The following is a 15,408-nucleotide window of genomic DNA, read 5'->3' as shown; positions in this document are numbered from 1 at the left end:
CAGACCATAAGTGTCTCAGCCAAATACGCAGTTCAGCAGCAACAAATTGTGTCTATAAAGCTACAGCAGCTTGATGAGACATCTTTATAGGGATAGAAAGGATAATAATTGTTGAACCTGTGTGACTGAAGCATTTTATAAGCATGCAGACCGTGGGCATTTACAGCACCACATGCAGATGTGGGATTATACTGCTTTGTTTAAACCAAACTATTATTACCAAATATAATTAGTCGCTTGTTAACTTGGTGGGAGCTACACAGACACACAAGAAAACCTCTCTATTCCTTTCCTCTCTCTGCTCTGAGGCACGCTGCGCTGCCCTGGGTAGAAATGCCCCTCGTAAATAATTCTCTGCATGTGCGTCTGTTTTTAAGCTGGGCGAGAATGCCAGGAGCCTGGAGCATCTCCACAAATATGTGCTAATGTTAACTGGGGCCCCCACAGGCCCTGATCTTGCAGTGGAGGGACACATAGCCTCAGCAGAGGTTTATTCTGGGGGCCCGGTATGTGGGGAGTTGGGAACCCAGCCTCGGTGAGCGTGTGAGAGGTGCAGGGAGGGTATGGCGTTGGGTTCCACTTCAGCAGTCTGCATTGGTCAGCCACATACATCAATGTCAATTTGTCCGAGGAAATGGGTTACTCTAGCTACCCTGATTCCTGGAAGATGGGGTTTCTGGTAAAAAGACGCTGTGTGTTTGGATTTGAAGTGGGTCTTTTGTATGAGGGAGAAGGCAAATCAAAGAGGTATCACCAATGGAATCTAAAAGGGTTTAGTGAACATGTAAGCGATTATTTAGTGATGCGGCACATGATCTCTGACCCTCTCTGTCTCTACCTGTCTTTGTATTTCTCACTCAGTCTCTCTACCTCTCGCTCTCTCTCGCTCCGTCTCTCTACCTTTACCTCTCTCTCTTTCTCGCTCTCGCTCTGACTCTCTACCTCTACCTCTCTCTCTCTTCTCTCTCACTCTCTCTCTACCTCTCACACTCTCCCTCTCTAGCTCTCTCTCTCTTTGTCTCTCTCACACTCTGTCTCTCTTACACTCTGTCTCTCTAACTCTGCCTCTCTCTCTCTCTTGCTCTGTCTCTCTACCTCTCACATTCTCCCTTTCTAGCTCTCTCTCTGTCTTTCTCTCACTCACTGTCTCTGTGACACTCTGTCTCTCTAACTCTGCCTCTCTACCTCTACATACCTCTACATACCTCTCCCTCTGCCTCCCCCTTATTCGCCGCCAGACGGAGAGGGGACTGTAACCCCGGGTCAGCTTGAGGACACCGTCGGTAAATAGTTTACGGTGGTGTGGGAGAGCAGGTCTGCGTCAGCCTTGAAGAGGGATCAAGCCTCTCCTTCCAGACGCTGCCTGAAAAGCCGCAGCTTCGCAGGGAATCCCTGCCGTTTCGGCCCAGCAGCGGGCCAGACCTGAGGCATTCTGCGGCGCTTTAAGTACATATCCTGAATAATTGATTCTGATTCGCCCAAGGCCCGGTTCTCTGAGAGACCCTGGTCCGACTGCCTTCCCCCAGCAAACGGTTGATGTTGGACGCTTGCACAAGACGCATTTATTTCTGCTTCCTGTAATCATCGTCTGCCTTCCTTCCGTGCCATGCCAAAGCCGAGCTCTCACCCTCGATACAGACGTCCACGATGGGGAAGACCTTGAACTACAGGCTGGAACTGTTTTGATGCTTGTTTATGCTTGAGTGGTTTCAAGGAGTTATGAATTGTTAAACATTTACAAGCATTGGAATACTTGTCATTTCCCTTTAGGCAGAACCATTATCACTTTATTTTAAATGATTGAATGATTCATCTACATCTTTAATGCATAGCCTCAGAAGATCACTTGAGTGAAGCCGACTTCGATAAAGCATTTCAAACAACGTCTCAAGCCAGCGCCTCGTTCAGCTGCAGAGACTTCACCCAACCCGTAAAATAGGGAGGATGTGGGTTTGGAAGTGTAGAAAGATGGAACATTATTGAAAGAGTCGCTTTCACAGATGAGATTGCATTACCTGTTGCCCAGTGTGACTTAAGTGAACGGCACATCCACATGCTCATTTAGCCATTTCACTGGCCTCTCTTAAACAACAAATTGACCTAACCACAACCATGTGACCACACTGAAACACCCTTAGCGAACATATCGTCCTCAGCCATGCACTCCAAACCCCAACAGACTCTCAACATCCACAATCTGATTCAAGTCAGCCCATTTCTTAGACGCAGTGCCATTTGATCAAGGAAATTGATGAATTTTGAATCATTGTTGATTTTTTTTCCTAGTTTTTGTGTTGTCCAGATGTTCAGCGCAATCCTAAGTTTTGTCAAATCCCTGTTGTGTCAGGTGCTACCAGAGGGAGACTTCTCTTCAGGGTGAGTTTGGAGATGCTGCTGGGCATTGGGCTGGTATGTTGTGGGGTGGGGAGGGGGGGAGGGGGGGGAGGGGGGAACGGGGAAGAGAGGGGCAGGGTTTGGCCCCTTGCCTTGATTGTCCGACCCCGCTGCAAAGCAGCTGTGGCCTTTTTGCCCTCTGTGGCGACCCCCATTGTTTGTACGGGTTAATAACGCTATAGATCGAGGGGAAATAGGGAGGGGCCAAGCCCATACTGGTCTTAGACGACAACCGGGGAGGCGGAGTCAGTGAACGATGCAAGTTAACATAACGGTAAAGAGACGAGAGTCTGAATAACAAGTTGAGAGAGAAAAGTTTATCTCACATTTTCCACTCCTATCTTTAAAAGCTGGTTGATGGGAAAGTATGATGCACTCAGACTAATATTCACAAAGACATGCGTGGGTGTGTGTTGGTGAGAGAGTGTTTGGGGGGGGGGGGGGGGTCACTGATTAGTCTACCACTGGATACTCACACACACACACACTCATCATGACACCTCTCCCTCTCCTCACGTTAAGTATTCCAACCCCCCTCGGTGGCACGGCGTCCCTTCCCGGCAGCCTCCGCTGCAGATAGGTGGAGGGCTTGGGGCCGTCTGAAGCAGAGGCCGCCTCTGGTTTCTGTGCGGGGTGGCTGGTCGCGCAGAGGGAGCTGTTAAGATAGGAGGAGGCAGAGAGGAGGAGCCTGGAACTCGCTGGAGGGGAAGGGGCGGTGGGAGGGAGAGAGAGAGAGAGAGAGGGAGGGAGGGAGGGCCACCTCCTGCACGGCTTCACACTGCACTGTGCTTCACCACAATGGGAGAGGCGTGTTGAGAGAGGGAGCGAGCGAGCTGAAAGGGAACTAGAGAGAGAGCCTGTGGAATCTCTGTAGCGAAGGTGAATCTGTGGTGGTGTGTGCAGTGTGTGGGAGACTACGGCGGATTTCGCACTTCTTCTTCAGACCCTGCTCAGGTTAGTTGTGCGGCTGCATGCTGGCAGACGATTGTTGCAACAGAGTGTGTGTGTGTGTTGGTGTGTGTGTGTGTGTGCTCAGCTGTGCAAGTGTGTGCGCATATCGTGGGTTTGAGATGGACTCAAACTGACTACGCTGGCTGCGCTGTGAATGGGGATAATTGCCCGGGTGTTCGGTTGCCGGAATCAAAGCGCAATGTGCATTTATTTTGGATATCTTCTCGCCCGTTCTGAACACGCTCTCTCTCTGTGTCTCTATTGTCGGAAGGTCATTGTGTTTTAGTTTAGGAGCTTTTCTGGCGAGTTCTGCGGGTCTTGCTGCATGCTATGTGACATGACATCGCCACCCTCTCCCCCTCCACCCCCCCATCACCCTGTTCTTCCCCTGCTTTTCGCAGTGGGGGGGGGGCTCTTCTTTAAAGGGTAAAGAATGGGGCTTTGAGCGGTGAATGGGTTTGCGATGGGTCTGTGGTGTGTGCTTAACAGAGGTGCCGCCTTCTCATGTGTCAGCCTGCTAGTGATGGGGGGGGGGCTAATGGGACGTCCTCTCGAGTTGTCCTCATTTTTTGCGTTTAGGGGGGGGCCCAAATTGGTTGCAGCCAGTTCCCCCTGCGTTCTTCCCTTCACATGCGTTTCATATAATACAAAGTTCCCCTGAAAAGTCCCTCCAAGAACCCGTTCCAAAGGCTCCTTTATTTCCTGTTGCTCTGTTCCTACTCTGTGTGCCCTCCCTGGGGGGGTCGAGTTGGTGGAGGAGATGTACTGTAAAGTGGATCGGACTCCGTTTCAAGGGTGTCCGTTTCCTCAGCGTTGCCCGAGCAATGTTTCAGTCTGTTTTGGTCGAGTCTGTTGGTTAGAGCGACGTGAGTTTCTATTTCTGGGTGTTGTTTTTTTGGGACTTTGAATGGCGTTCATTCATGGCTGGATCGCTGACCGATGATGGGGAACTTTGCGGTTGGGCTGGTGCCATCTTGTCTTTTTCTTTTTTTTGGAGTTTGTTGGCTCTTTAGTTTCCCCCCCCCCACTGCGGTTGGTCAGCTGCTTATCAGTTAGCGCTTGAGGACTTTCTCATGACGGGGCCGTTGGGTTCCCCCACAGTTTTTCAAGAAAATGTTATAAACACTGCAAAATCGAATTGATGCTGATTAGGATTGAACACATGGGGAGACCAAAAACCAATAGAAGCCCTTAAACCAATCACAAGTGGTTGACTTGGTTTGTGACGCAGCATGTTGCCCCAGAAGCTGATGCTGAAATGGGAAGTTGATTGGATTACACCGGGGAGAGGAAGGGTGTTTCAGGGGCCAAAGAGTTCTGTGGTGATTCCAGGGTGTCGGTGGTGATATTCCACAAGGAATTTAAAATCCTTTTAAATCCCCACGTATCCAAACACTGCCTGACAGTTTTAAACTCGCACAATTCAACCTAATAGACTTAACATAAAGTGAACAATAGTCTACTCCTTATAATAATTGTTAATTGGATTTAGATGTGAATGTGTAAACAAATGCTCTAAGATTTGCTGTAACTATAAGTACAGACGAAGGCCAGGTCGGTGTGTGTGGCAGGGTTGTTATCAGCCTTTTCTGTCCTGGCCGGTATTGACCAAAGACAAACTTTCACTGGCAATATCTGATGTTCCTAAGTTCCCCATCCCTAGTTGCTGTCAAAGCTTGAGGAAGGCGCTTTAACAGAGACGTTGATTCTTAAGTCTAGATGATTGCCGGGTTTACCAGACAAGATTTCCTCTCCTGGTATTGGAGACACCCAGTGTGTCCAGTTGAATTACATTGCTGTTCTGCTCTCGTGGGTCACCTGTTGGTAAAATGTCTTTTGTGGTAAATCAGAAAAGACTTATTGGAATGCGTGTACAATATCGTCCCTCTAAGGCACCGGCCTGAATAACATTCCGCCAAAAGCAGGGTTCTTTAAGACTGCCTGGTGAAACAAAAGGCTGGATCCGGATCCTGCTGAACCGCTCCTCAACACCGATGACCCAATGGTTCCCCATGTCCCAGGCCTTCTGCTTTTCATTTAGCCAGTAACCCCACAAGAGACCGGGCTGTGCGTCTCTGTGATGGTTTTGAAAGCTTGGGAAGGGAAAAGGTGATGGCTTACCGTCCAAGAGAAGGGGTGTTACTCTGTTATGCTGGCTTGTGGCGTAAATCAAGGGCTTACGTAATAGGATTGTTGGTGAGTGTGTGTGTGTGTGTGTGTTGATTGGTTTGGCTAGTCTGCTTGTGATTATGTCATATACTGTGGTTTCCAGCTGTCTGTACAGCTGCACTTCATTAAGTCCTCCCCAGAAAGTGAGCCCTAAACATGGTGCTCTATGCGTGTTGTTCATAATTAAATGAAGGCATTTCAGGGAAATCTTTGGACTTATAAAAAAACACTCAATGAGGACGCAGTCCTAAATAAAAATTATAAACTCCTGAATTCTGCCAATCTCAGGTAAACCCGAGATTTGCATGCTTTGTCCTCTCTAATATAATAGGGCACTCCACGTTAAGCTGTCTTGAATGCATTCGGGCCGGGGTCCAAACAAGAGGCTTACGAGTGAGCTAGGACAATGGCCCTGAACCCCGCGCAGCTGTAGTGCAGGTGCAGGCCTGGATTAGCAGCCAGGCCGGATACCTGACACTTAATCTGGGGGAGAACAGCATCGCAGTGCTCGGAAAGTGAAATGAGGACATGCCTCTTCATCCACCTCACCCACCGGACGTGTCAAACACCTCTCCTACCGTACACAGTGTTGGTTTTTTCCTTCCTTTTCGGTTAACGCTGAATCGCTCTAAAGTTTGCTATTCCCACGGAGTGGCTACAGGCACTAATCCTCAATTTCCTTGTGCCTTGGATTGAAATCTAGTACCGCGTTGACGTGGCCGGGCGGAGACGGTAGTCTTGCCCTAACAGGTTGTGGTGCCGTCGGACTTGGAACTCCTGAACCTTCGTCGTTGGGAGCAGAAGAGGAACATGCTCTTGAGTGAGATGATGTTAGTCAGCTCTTGGTGCAGTGGAATAACCAATGCGGTTTCAGTATTTGCTCAAACATGCCAGGTTGTTGCCACCCCCTGGGGACCAGAGTGTATCACTTCGGCACAGAGTTGTCGGTTGCTGGGTTGCCCAGGTTGTAGTCCGACCCAGGCTGTCGACTTCCTCCTGGCCTTTGACTCTTAGTTGTGACACCAGAAGCTCACTGTGAACGGAACACAGGTTTACACCTGCCTCAACCCTCTTTATAGATCCTCCGGGCCTGGTCAAAGTTCATGGGAAAATATTTAATGAAGCGGTCTGCTCCGAGTGGCTATATCAGTTTACATGCTTTCATGCTCAGCTGTCTTTCTGTAGTAGCGTATATAACACCAGCGTATATAATATCCTACTAAATGTACAGGAAGGTAGATGGAGGATGAATGTTAAAGTTGTCGGGTTGATTAGGTTAACTATCCTCTATACTCCCGTTATTCCTTCCTGCCTTGCTAAGAGCTGGTTGTAATTGGTTCGTTCAGGTTCATTTGCTCCGAGTGTGGGTGTTAACAGTGGCTCTCTGGGGAAGGAGGATGTAGACCAAGTGGAACGAAATCTCTCAGCACTGGAAATGAAGGTTACTTTGGTTGCATGACGCCATAATTGGCACAGCACAAATGGAGATTATGGAAGTTTTTGAAGGATAACTTTGGGCAATTAATGAAGGTTGACCGATCTCGTTTTATTAAGCTCCTTGTTTATTGCCTTGTTGATGGTTATAGCTTGTTTCTGTAAGAATGTTTGGTTACACGGGTAGAATGTGAAGCATGAGCTTAGACTGGACTGGAGTTGGTTTTACTTGTTTGTAACAGTCTACAGAAAAGTGACTCTTTGACGTTCGCAAAAGTTGTTTAACTAGTAAGCTTACACATTTCATCCACATAAGGATGAAATGTGAACAGTAGCTATTTATGCGCCTGCTGTTATATTGTGGTCATTATAGAACACAGGTTTTGTCTCTTGCCTAACCAGCCAGTCTGTTGTGATCCATTTTGCTTTTTGATCAAGACATTTCACAATAATGGAGTTGCACTGTTAAAGGACTTACCAAACCGGCACATATGCCAACACCTGAATAAGTTGAGCGGAACAGATTCTTGTTTTCCCGGAAAATGTTGGCAAGTGAAGGTATTACGAGTGGGAGAACAAAAATAAATTCATTCTCTCATCCTTGAACTTGTATGTGTACATGACACTAACATTGAGACCATATGCCACCCATGGAAACCTAAAATGTTTTCTTTTATGACCGAATTCCCTATGCCTTTTATTTCTTAGCTTTTTGTTACAACTGCCCAGGAGGGTTATGTTCTCAACACGTGTCTGTCTATCTGTCCGTCTGACCTGATACATTCAAAGGTTGATCGTGGATTTGCAGCACATTTGTTGTGTAGCTTGGTAATTGGCAAAGGAGGTGGTAATTAACCTTTCATGTGAATCTGCCAAAAGTGGGCTTGGCAGTGGGTGTGACATTGGTCTATAATCTCCAAAAGTTGAGCTCAACCTGCCCACCTGATAATTTGGTGGGTGGGTTGGTTATGGGTAAGAAGTTATTCGCTTTTCATGGTATTCAGCGAAAAGGAGGCGCGGCCGTGATAGCAATTAATCTAAACCGTGTCATATGAGACCAGGTGTTTCTATTGATATAAAAAATATTATCCAGAACAATATGTATTGTTTCTTAACAGTGTGGGCCCTACTGTCAGAACCTGTAGTTGCAGGGATTGAAAATACATACATGACAACACTTTATGGACCAGCTGATGGCTTGTAATATTTTCTAGTATTTTCTATTGGATCATGTCGGGTTCAGAGAGAGATGACGATGAGGTAGTCATCATGAAACAAATCAGTTCAACTTTGGTCAGACTATTATGACAATTAAAACCATGGATAAGGACAAAGTGTTGCCAGATTATTCTTATTATTTGGGAGCGTTTTACCAAGACAAACAGAAAGAAATGGACCAAGACAAGGACCGGGACCGGAGCCAGGCTGTGCTCATGCTTTGGGGCCACTTGATGGGGTGGAGCCTTCTCTGCGTTAGCATCAAAGCATCGTGTAGAAGGGGTTTTGGGGGACTTCCACAAACCCCACACCCCAATGTCTGCATCTCATTTTGGACTCTGAAAACACTGGATTCCATCAGCATGAGATAAGGGGCTCTTTATCGGAAAATAGGGAGGAAAAAGTTGAACTGTGTCGTCAACAAAACGGGGACAAGTCAAATTGGAAAGTAAGCCAGGAAATGACATTGAGCACCGGAAAGACAGTGAGATAGAGTAAGAGACCAGGAGGGTATACGACAAACGCCCAGTTTGAGATGGATCAAGGGGAGGAAGCAGGCATGCTGTGGAGAAAGTTGTTCATTTCTGTTGTATTTTATAATTTCCTCCGCAGCTGGTTGAGGACTCGGAGGGAATGAACCGTATAGTTCAAGGAGTTTGGAAACCTATACAGCGTTTGCGCCAGAGGCCTGGGTGTTCCCCACCATTGAGAACATCTGTATAATGCAGCACATACCACCGCAGTGTCTCATTGTTACACTGTCCCGGCGCATGACAGTCAAACAAAAAGGCCAGGCTAGGGCAGCGAGCGCACGACGCACAAGAGCAGATGTTCGTGTCTTTTATTTTCTTCCGAAACTTTTCTCTTCACTTTTTGTGGGTCTTTTTTTCCTACTGTGTCCAGTTTGATATAAAATGCAGATGTACTGTAGCCAGCTCGTGGGTGTGGAGTAACCATGCCAAAAGGTTGAATAATAACCACCATACACATATACACAGAGTTCTGTTCAAAGTCAACAGTAATTTATTAGGGGCGTGTACATCCAGGCAGGGGGGGGGGGGGTCCAACTACCTCATCCAAAGCATAAGCCTTAATCAGTCCGTCAGTCCAGTATCCGGGGGTCGTTGCAGGAAGAGTTCTCATCCAAAGCGGGTCGGTACACGGTGGGGGTTATCAGATGGTCCAGGGCACAACGGGTAATCAATGCTATTCGGTCTCTCTCTAGCCCGCGGTACAGTACTCCAAGAAGATCACCCAGATGCTGTCTGTAGTTGCTAGCTCCCCATGGAGCAGCCTGCTCTCCCTTTTAACCCCAAGCCCTGCCTGCTTAACGAGCCTGAGGCTTACCCCGTTTAAGGAGGAAGTCCATATAAGGCTTGGGGGTGGAGCCAGCAAGCTGCAAAATATCTCCATTCAATCATTACCTCCCTCAACGCTATGGATCCCCTCAAGAAGGACACATGGGCAGAACCTGTGGTGGTGAGGGCATGAAAAGGCTCTCTCGTCAACTTTGTTAGGGCTTCCCTACTTGTACAACATGACTACAAGGCTACGAGTACATCAGGAGCCGGATCATCAGAAACCTAGCGCTCACAATGATGAGTCTCTGTCCCCGCATGATCATGCTGAAACTGAGGTGTTTGTGAAATACTACCTCTACTGAACAGCATGTCTATCTAATGACCTTTTATTTGGCACACCACATTTTTTTCAGTGAAAGACTGCCACTGTGGTTAAACACTTTGCATGCTTTATCTGATGAACCTCACACCGACCAGATTTCTGTGGGCGTTGAGGTTTTCACCTCTTTCCGAGAAACAATGCACATGTCTACTTCCGCTTTTGAGAGTTGCGCTGCTCCACAGTGAAAGCCATACCCTGACTACTCAGGCGATACTAGGCGTTAGAGAGTTGCCAGACAACAAACATCTGGGGATTTCTAAATGCAAGACAGCAGAACCAACAGAACTAACATTTGACAGGAAAGGACACCACCCCAGATATGATGCTGTTCACCCATCATTGTAGAGAAAAGGATTGTCAAGCAAGTTTTGAATACATCAACAGAGTAAATAGCAAAAGAAGAGTCCACGTTGGGCCGACAGAGAGAGGATCTAATAAAGAGAGAGAGACAGATTGAGATAGGATGGGGAGGGGATGGATAAGGAGTTATGGAAAGTTTGGAGTAAATTAAACAACAACTAGAGAGAAACTGGATAAAGAGGAAAGGGTAAAGAGGCCATTAACCTGGAAGAGAAAAACGTGCATGGAGAGATGAGCCTCTCAACACAAACCAGCCGGTAACCCCAGCCCACCCTCCGAGATGCAGCGAGAGTCACCGAGAGGGCGGACAAATGAGCGTTGGGGTTGCAGCCAGGCGTGCAGCACCGGGATTAGGGACGCCTGGATTCACACCCACATGCCCAGGCCCAGCCGGAGGGGCAGGGCGATGAACAGAGGAACGCATTGATGGGGAGCAAAGGGGGAGAAGGATGAGAGTGTCAGGGAAAAAATGACAGAGGGAAAGCAGGAAGATAAAATGGTGCGAGACTGGGTTCGCAGTGACCTTGATTGGGTCATGAGGGATCTAAATTCGTCAGGCTTTTGTACAAATCAGAACATGGCCTGCATTTTTGATGCATGATTCCCTGAAGAAGGAGGTGCTTCTGCAGATGTGATCTTGTCCATGATGCAATCTTGCTCCTGGATTGATCACTCAACACCTGTATCATCTGTTAAAGCCATACAGGGGTTGAGGGATTTTTATTGAAATCCTCTCTCACAGAGTCTCACTTTCTCTGATGGATTGAGCACCTCGGTTCAAGGCTGTACTTTATATCGCCCACTGAATGCTTAAACAATGTCCTCATAATCAGTTAAATGTGGAAATATCTCCTCTCGAAGACACCGGTTCCCAGACATCCATGCCGTGATAGTGGGCGTTTATGGTTGATTAGTTAAACAGAAATGGACTTGAAAAAGTCAGAAGTTGAGCGCACACGTGTGTGTGAGTGTGTGATAGAGTGTGTCGATGTGTTTGTCTTGGCATTGCCTAGTGCCTGTCTATTCTGGCTTGACGCACAGGCAGTCGCCACTAAAATGCTAAAACCGTCAGAGGTTGTAATACTTGTTTTCTGGGATATGCTGACCTTTGAACCTTTAGCTCTCTGCCCAGGCCTCATATTCCCTCTCTGCTTTTCCTGAACGTATGGAAAGATTCACAGAGGAACAATGCAGAAGTGTCTTTGATTTGCTTGCCACATAGTTAAGGTATCAACTTGCACAGCTGAAAAATCAATTAAGGAGATATTTCAGGCTCTCGACACTACCGATATACAAGTGACAAAGATTTTGTCCATTATCCTCTTTATTGGGGTCAACCATTCTTATATTTGTCTTCACTTTTATGGCTGCATTTCTCTATGTTTGATTGATTATTTTGAACAGTTATTGCTGAAAAGCTGTCCACCTGTTTCTCCCCAACCCACATAGTGAGCTGAGATGTAACCCGAGGATTTCGATTTCCTCTTCATTCAAATCATGATTTTCCTGCCTATGTTGACCTAGACCCAAGGATTGGATGAAGCCATTCTGCAGCCAATTCCAGCCATTTTGCTTAATGTCTGCAAAAAGCGTTGCGATATTAGTAACTCTGGTTTTGGATTTGCTCCAATGTGGCGGTTACATTAGTGGGAGATTTGCTTGGAAGTGAATTGACTCCCGCAACCTCAACGCTTGGAAACCCACGGGTGACTGTAGCTTTCGTCTGGTTTGCCCACTTCTAAGAGCCGACTGTTTACATCAAAGGATGAATTATACTCGGTCATGGAGGGACTGGATTAACAGTTGGAATCCTTTTTAAATTGGATTTTCTTCCCCAATCATTTAGATCAAGTTTTATGACATTAAATACTTCAATCACATGAAATACTTACGATAACCACAAACATTTGAGCAAATTGTTATACCCTCATTCTTTTTTTCTAATGACTATATATATATTATCCATTTCTTATGCCAGATATAGGTCAGAATACACCAAACTGGATTTTAACACCATTGCAAAGAGACACACTCAGTTTCTCATATCCATATCCTGGAGCGCCTTATGACAGCTACATTTCACCAAAAGATCAGACGTATAATCTTTCATGTAAAAAGATAATCCTTTTGTGCTTTGGGATCCAACCCTGTCAGTTCTGTCCTCTCTGGCTAAACCTGGTTCGACGGTATGCATGGCCTTAAGGCCTGGGTTATGTGCCTCCCATGACCCTTGAGGTGACAAATGCACGTGTGACTGTGACACAAGGTATGCTGTGAGTCAAGTATGCAACATCAGAGTAGCTTCTTGACAAGGCCGCCGACAGATGAAAGAGGGCTGTAGCTATTTTGGGACAGATAATGGCCGAAACCAGATACGGGCTTATCCTACACATTTATCCTGGACGTAAGCCCAAGTAGGGGTCTATAGGGGTATTGGAACATCATTTGTTTTTTGTGTTTATTATTCTTGTATTATGTTCTACAATAACTTCTTTGTCTTCTTCCCATTGGCGATCATCTGCTGGAGGCTATCCAAGCAAATAATGGCAAATCATGCAGGACATTATTATTCAGCTGCAGAATAGAGCAACATGTTGAAGTTTAAACACACGAGAAAATGCTCTATAAGTCTTCAGTGCTACATGATTTGCCCAAAAACCTAGAAGTCTCTTCCCAGAGTAGGGTCACCACAGCCATGGGTTTGTTTACTAAAGTGCTCAGTCATGCCCTAAGTGACTCAATGAGTCACATGACACATTGGTCTTCAGGAACAATGAGTTGCCACGGCGATTCTCTCCTTCCCTTTGGACATCCTCCTAAGCTCTTCCTGATCAGAATGGATGGTGTGTGTGGTACCTATTGTTACGCACGCATGCACACACGCACACGCACACACACACACACACACACACACCCCTTATGAATGACATTTCATTCCTAACTCCCTCAGATGAGATATTAGGAACAGGAAGGGTAAGGAGGAAGCAAATAGTCAGGTTTTATGTGTGGTTCTGCCAATATCTAATACTGCGGCCATGAAAGTGGAGCTTGACCCTCATCAGGAAGGGGTCAGTATTGTAACAAATGTCTTCTCTTGTCTTGCCAAGATCAGAGGTTTTCAACTCGTGCATCAGGAAATTGTGTTTTTCCGGCTCTCCTGTTTTGCTTTTGTAACATTGCACATTCCCCCGCTGTGGGTTAGCTAAAGTGCTATCTTCTTTTATCTCATCTTATTAAATCTCATGTTATTCCATTCTATTGATTTCCTTCTTCGACTTCAGGCCGGACTTAATGGATGGAGTCTTTCTCCCCTCCTGGCTCATGTCAGACTTTGTCAGTCATTCCCGGTTGTCCCTTCTGTCAGTTCCTATGAGGTCCAGCGTTGCTTTGCCAGGCGAGGGGCCCATTACTGTCCACTCACGTGGCCGAGGCACTGACCAATTATCGCTCTATCAAATTACAGCGCTTTCGCAGTTGAACAAAGCTGCGGTGGCTCTGGCTTTTAGGGAGCGCAAACGACATCGGATCACGCCCCTATGAGTCTCCCAAAGATTGAGCTTAATATGAATACACTTTTTGACCTTTTCCCTGGCAAGAGGTTCGGTAGGTGGGAAGTCGATTCATCCCTCTGATATGTTATGGTTATTGTATGTTTCTGATCCTGTTGTCCATAACTTTAAATCAATGGATAATGTTCACTTGGTTACTAGAGATCAAAGTCACCAACCTGCATGCAAATAGAAGTTTTGGAAGATTACTAAAGTGCAAATAAACACATGCAAGCTGCACACACACGCATATGCACTTTGCACACACACACGCGCTCTCTCTCTTTCACTCACTCACTCACTCACTCACTCACTCACTCACTCACTCACTCACTCACTCACTCACTCACTCACTCACTCACTCACTCACTCACTCACTCACTCACACCATCCTCAGCAGAAATCTTGACATCTGGCTGTGTGCCTGTGTCCCCCCGTAGGACCCCACATCCTGACAGGAAGCTTGTCCTCATGCTTTCACACACACGCACACACACACGCGCACACAATGTGGCATTACTGGTGGTCAGAGTGATGTTCCACCAAGGCTCTTCCTAAGACAACATTATCCCCCAGTCGTGTTTATCCTAAGATCCTGGTGGTCCCAAATGGGAAACATAAATAGATGATCGTTTTTTATTGGAAGGACCCTTTAGTGAAATATATTTCACCGCAGTCCTGGTGTTGCAGACGTCGCGTGGCTGGTCCTCTTTTCATCAATAAAACGCATCTACTCTCCACACATGTGGCCCCAACGAGGGAGGCTCACGGAGGGAGAAGCCCACCCAAGCCAATGCCTCGGCCCTATCAGTCGCTCTCACACAGCTGACTCTCTGGGTCTCTTCCTGCGTACTTTCCCCCCTGACGTGCGTCAGCTTCCAGAACAGCACCAGCACGTCGGCACGTGATTGGTTGACGGTGGGGGAGAGGGGGGGGGGGGGGGGGGGGGCGAAGCCGGACGGACCCCGAGGAACGTCGCAGCGAGTTGCCGTGGTGACCTCGCCAATCAAACCAGCGCCTGTTTCCGCTGCTCTCGTTCTCCTGATGGATGCTCTGTAACGATGCGTGTCCCCGGCATGCATGGATACAGCCGGATATGCTCGCCCACACACAAGCGTGCCCGCCCACACGCAAAGAAGCACACACACACGCACAAATGCATGTTCTTTAGCAAACACACACACACACACACGCACACGCACACACACACAGGGCCCCCCGTTTCCCCCGCGTTGGGACAGCCAGTAAGTGAGCAGTGTGGGATGTGTTTGGGACAGGGGGTCACAGAACGGTCCTTCATTGATAGCTGTGTGTTTCCTGTCGAGGTCCGGTCGTCCCCTCTCAGGGTTTCTAACACCAGAAAGAGACCCCCGCAGCTCAATGTCATTGTTGCAATAGTAAAAAAGGTTAGAATGTTGTGCCATCAGCGCTGTTGAAGTGATGGTTAGTCAAAGACTGTTGCCACGCAGTTTGCTCTTTTAATGTAAAAAAAATCCCTAAATCACATCGTAGGAGTCTGTGGAGGCAGCACAGTCTTTGTACTGTAACGGCTAGTTGCATTCTTTTACAGAAGAAAAGTGAACGAAGTACTAAAGTCCACGCCGCGGTCTTCCTTCTGATGTTCTTCAACCTTGATTTAACTTCAAAGTGC

The 15,408-nt window shown here is 47.1% G+C and overlaps 1 protein-coding gene across 3 annotated transcripts in view; it reads left to right on the top strand.

The window, feature by feature from the left end:
• The first annotated feature begins 3,174 nt into the window (after positions 1–3,174).
• The window catches only part of add3a (adducin 3 (gamma) a), a 61,441-nt gene continuing 49,207 nt past the window's right edge, over positions 3,175–15,408 (top strand). For all 3 annotated transcript variants that reach the window (XM_056586793.1, XM_056586794.1, XM_056586791.1), the window contains exon 1: positions 3,175–3,348. The gene's annotated coding sequence lies outside the window, so the exon portion shown is untranslated. The remainder of the gene's footprint in view (positions 3,349–15,408) is intronic.

Source organism: Gadus chalcogrammus, chromosome 3 (genome assembly GCF_026213295.1).
Source record: "Gadus chalcogrammus isolate NIFS_2021 chromosome 3, NIFS_Gcha_1.0, whole genome shotgun sequence".
Taxonomy (NCBI): domain Eukaryota; kingdom Metazoa; phylum Chordata; class Actinopteri; order Gadiformes; family Gadidae; genus Gadus; species Gadus chalcogrammus.
The sequence above is the reverse complement of the archived record's forward strand: the minus strand, read 5'-3'. Positions and strand labels throughout refer to the sequence as shown.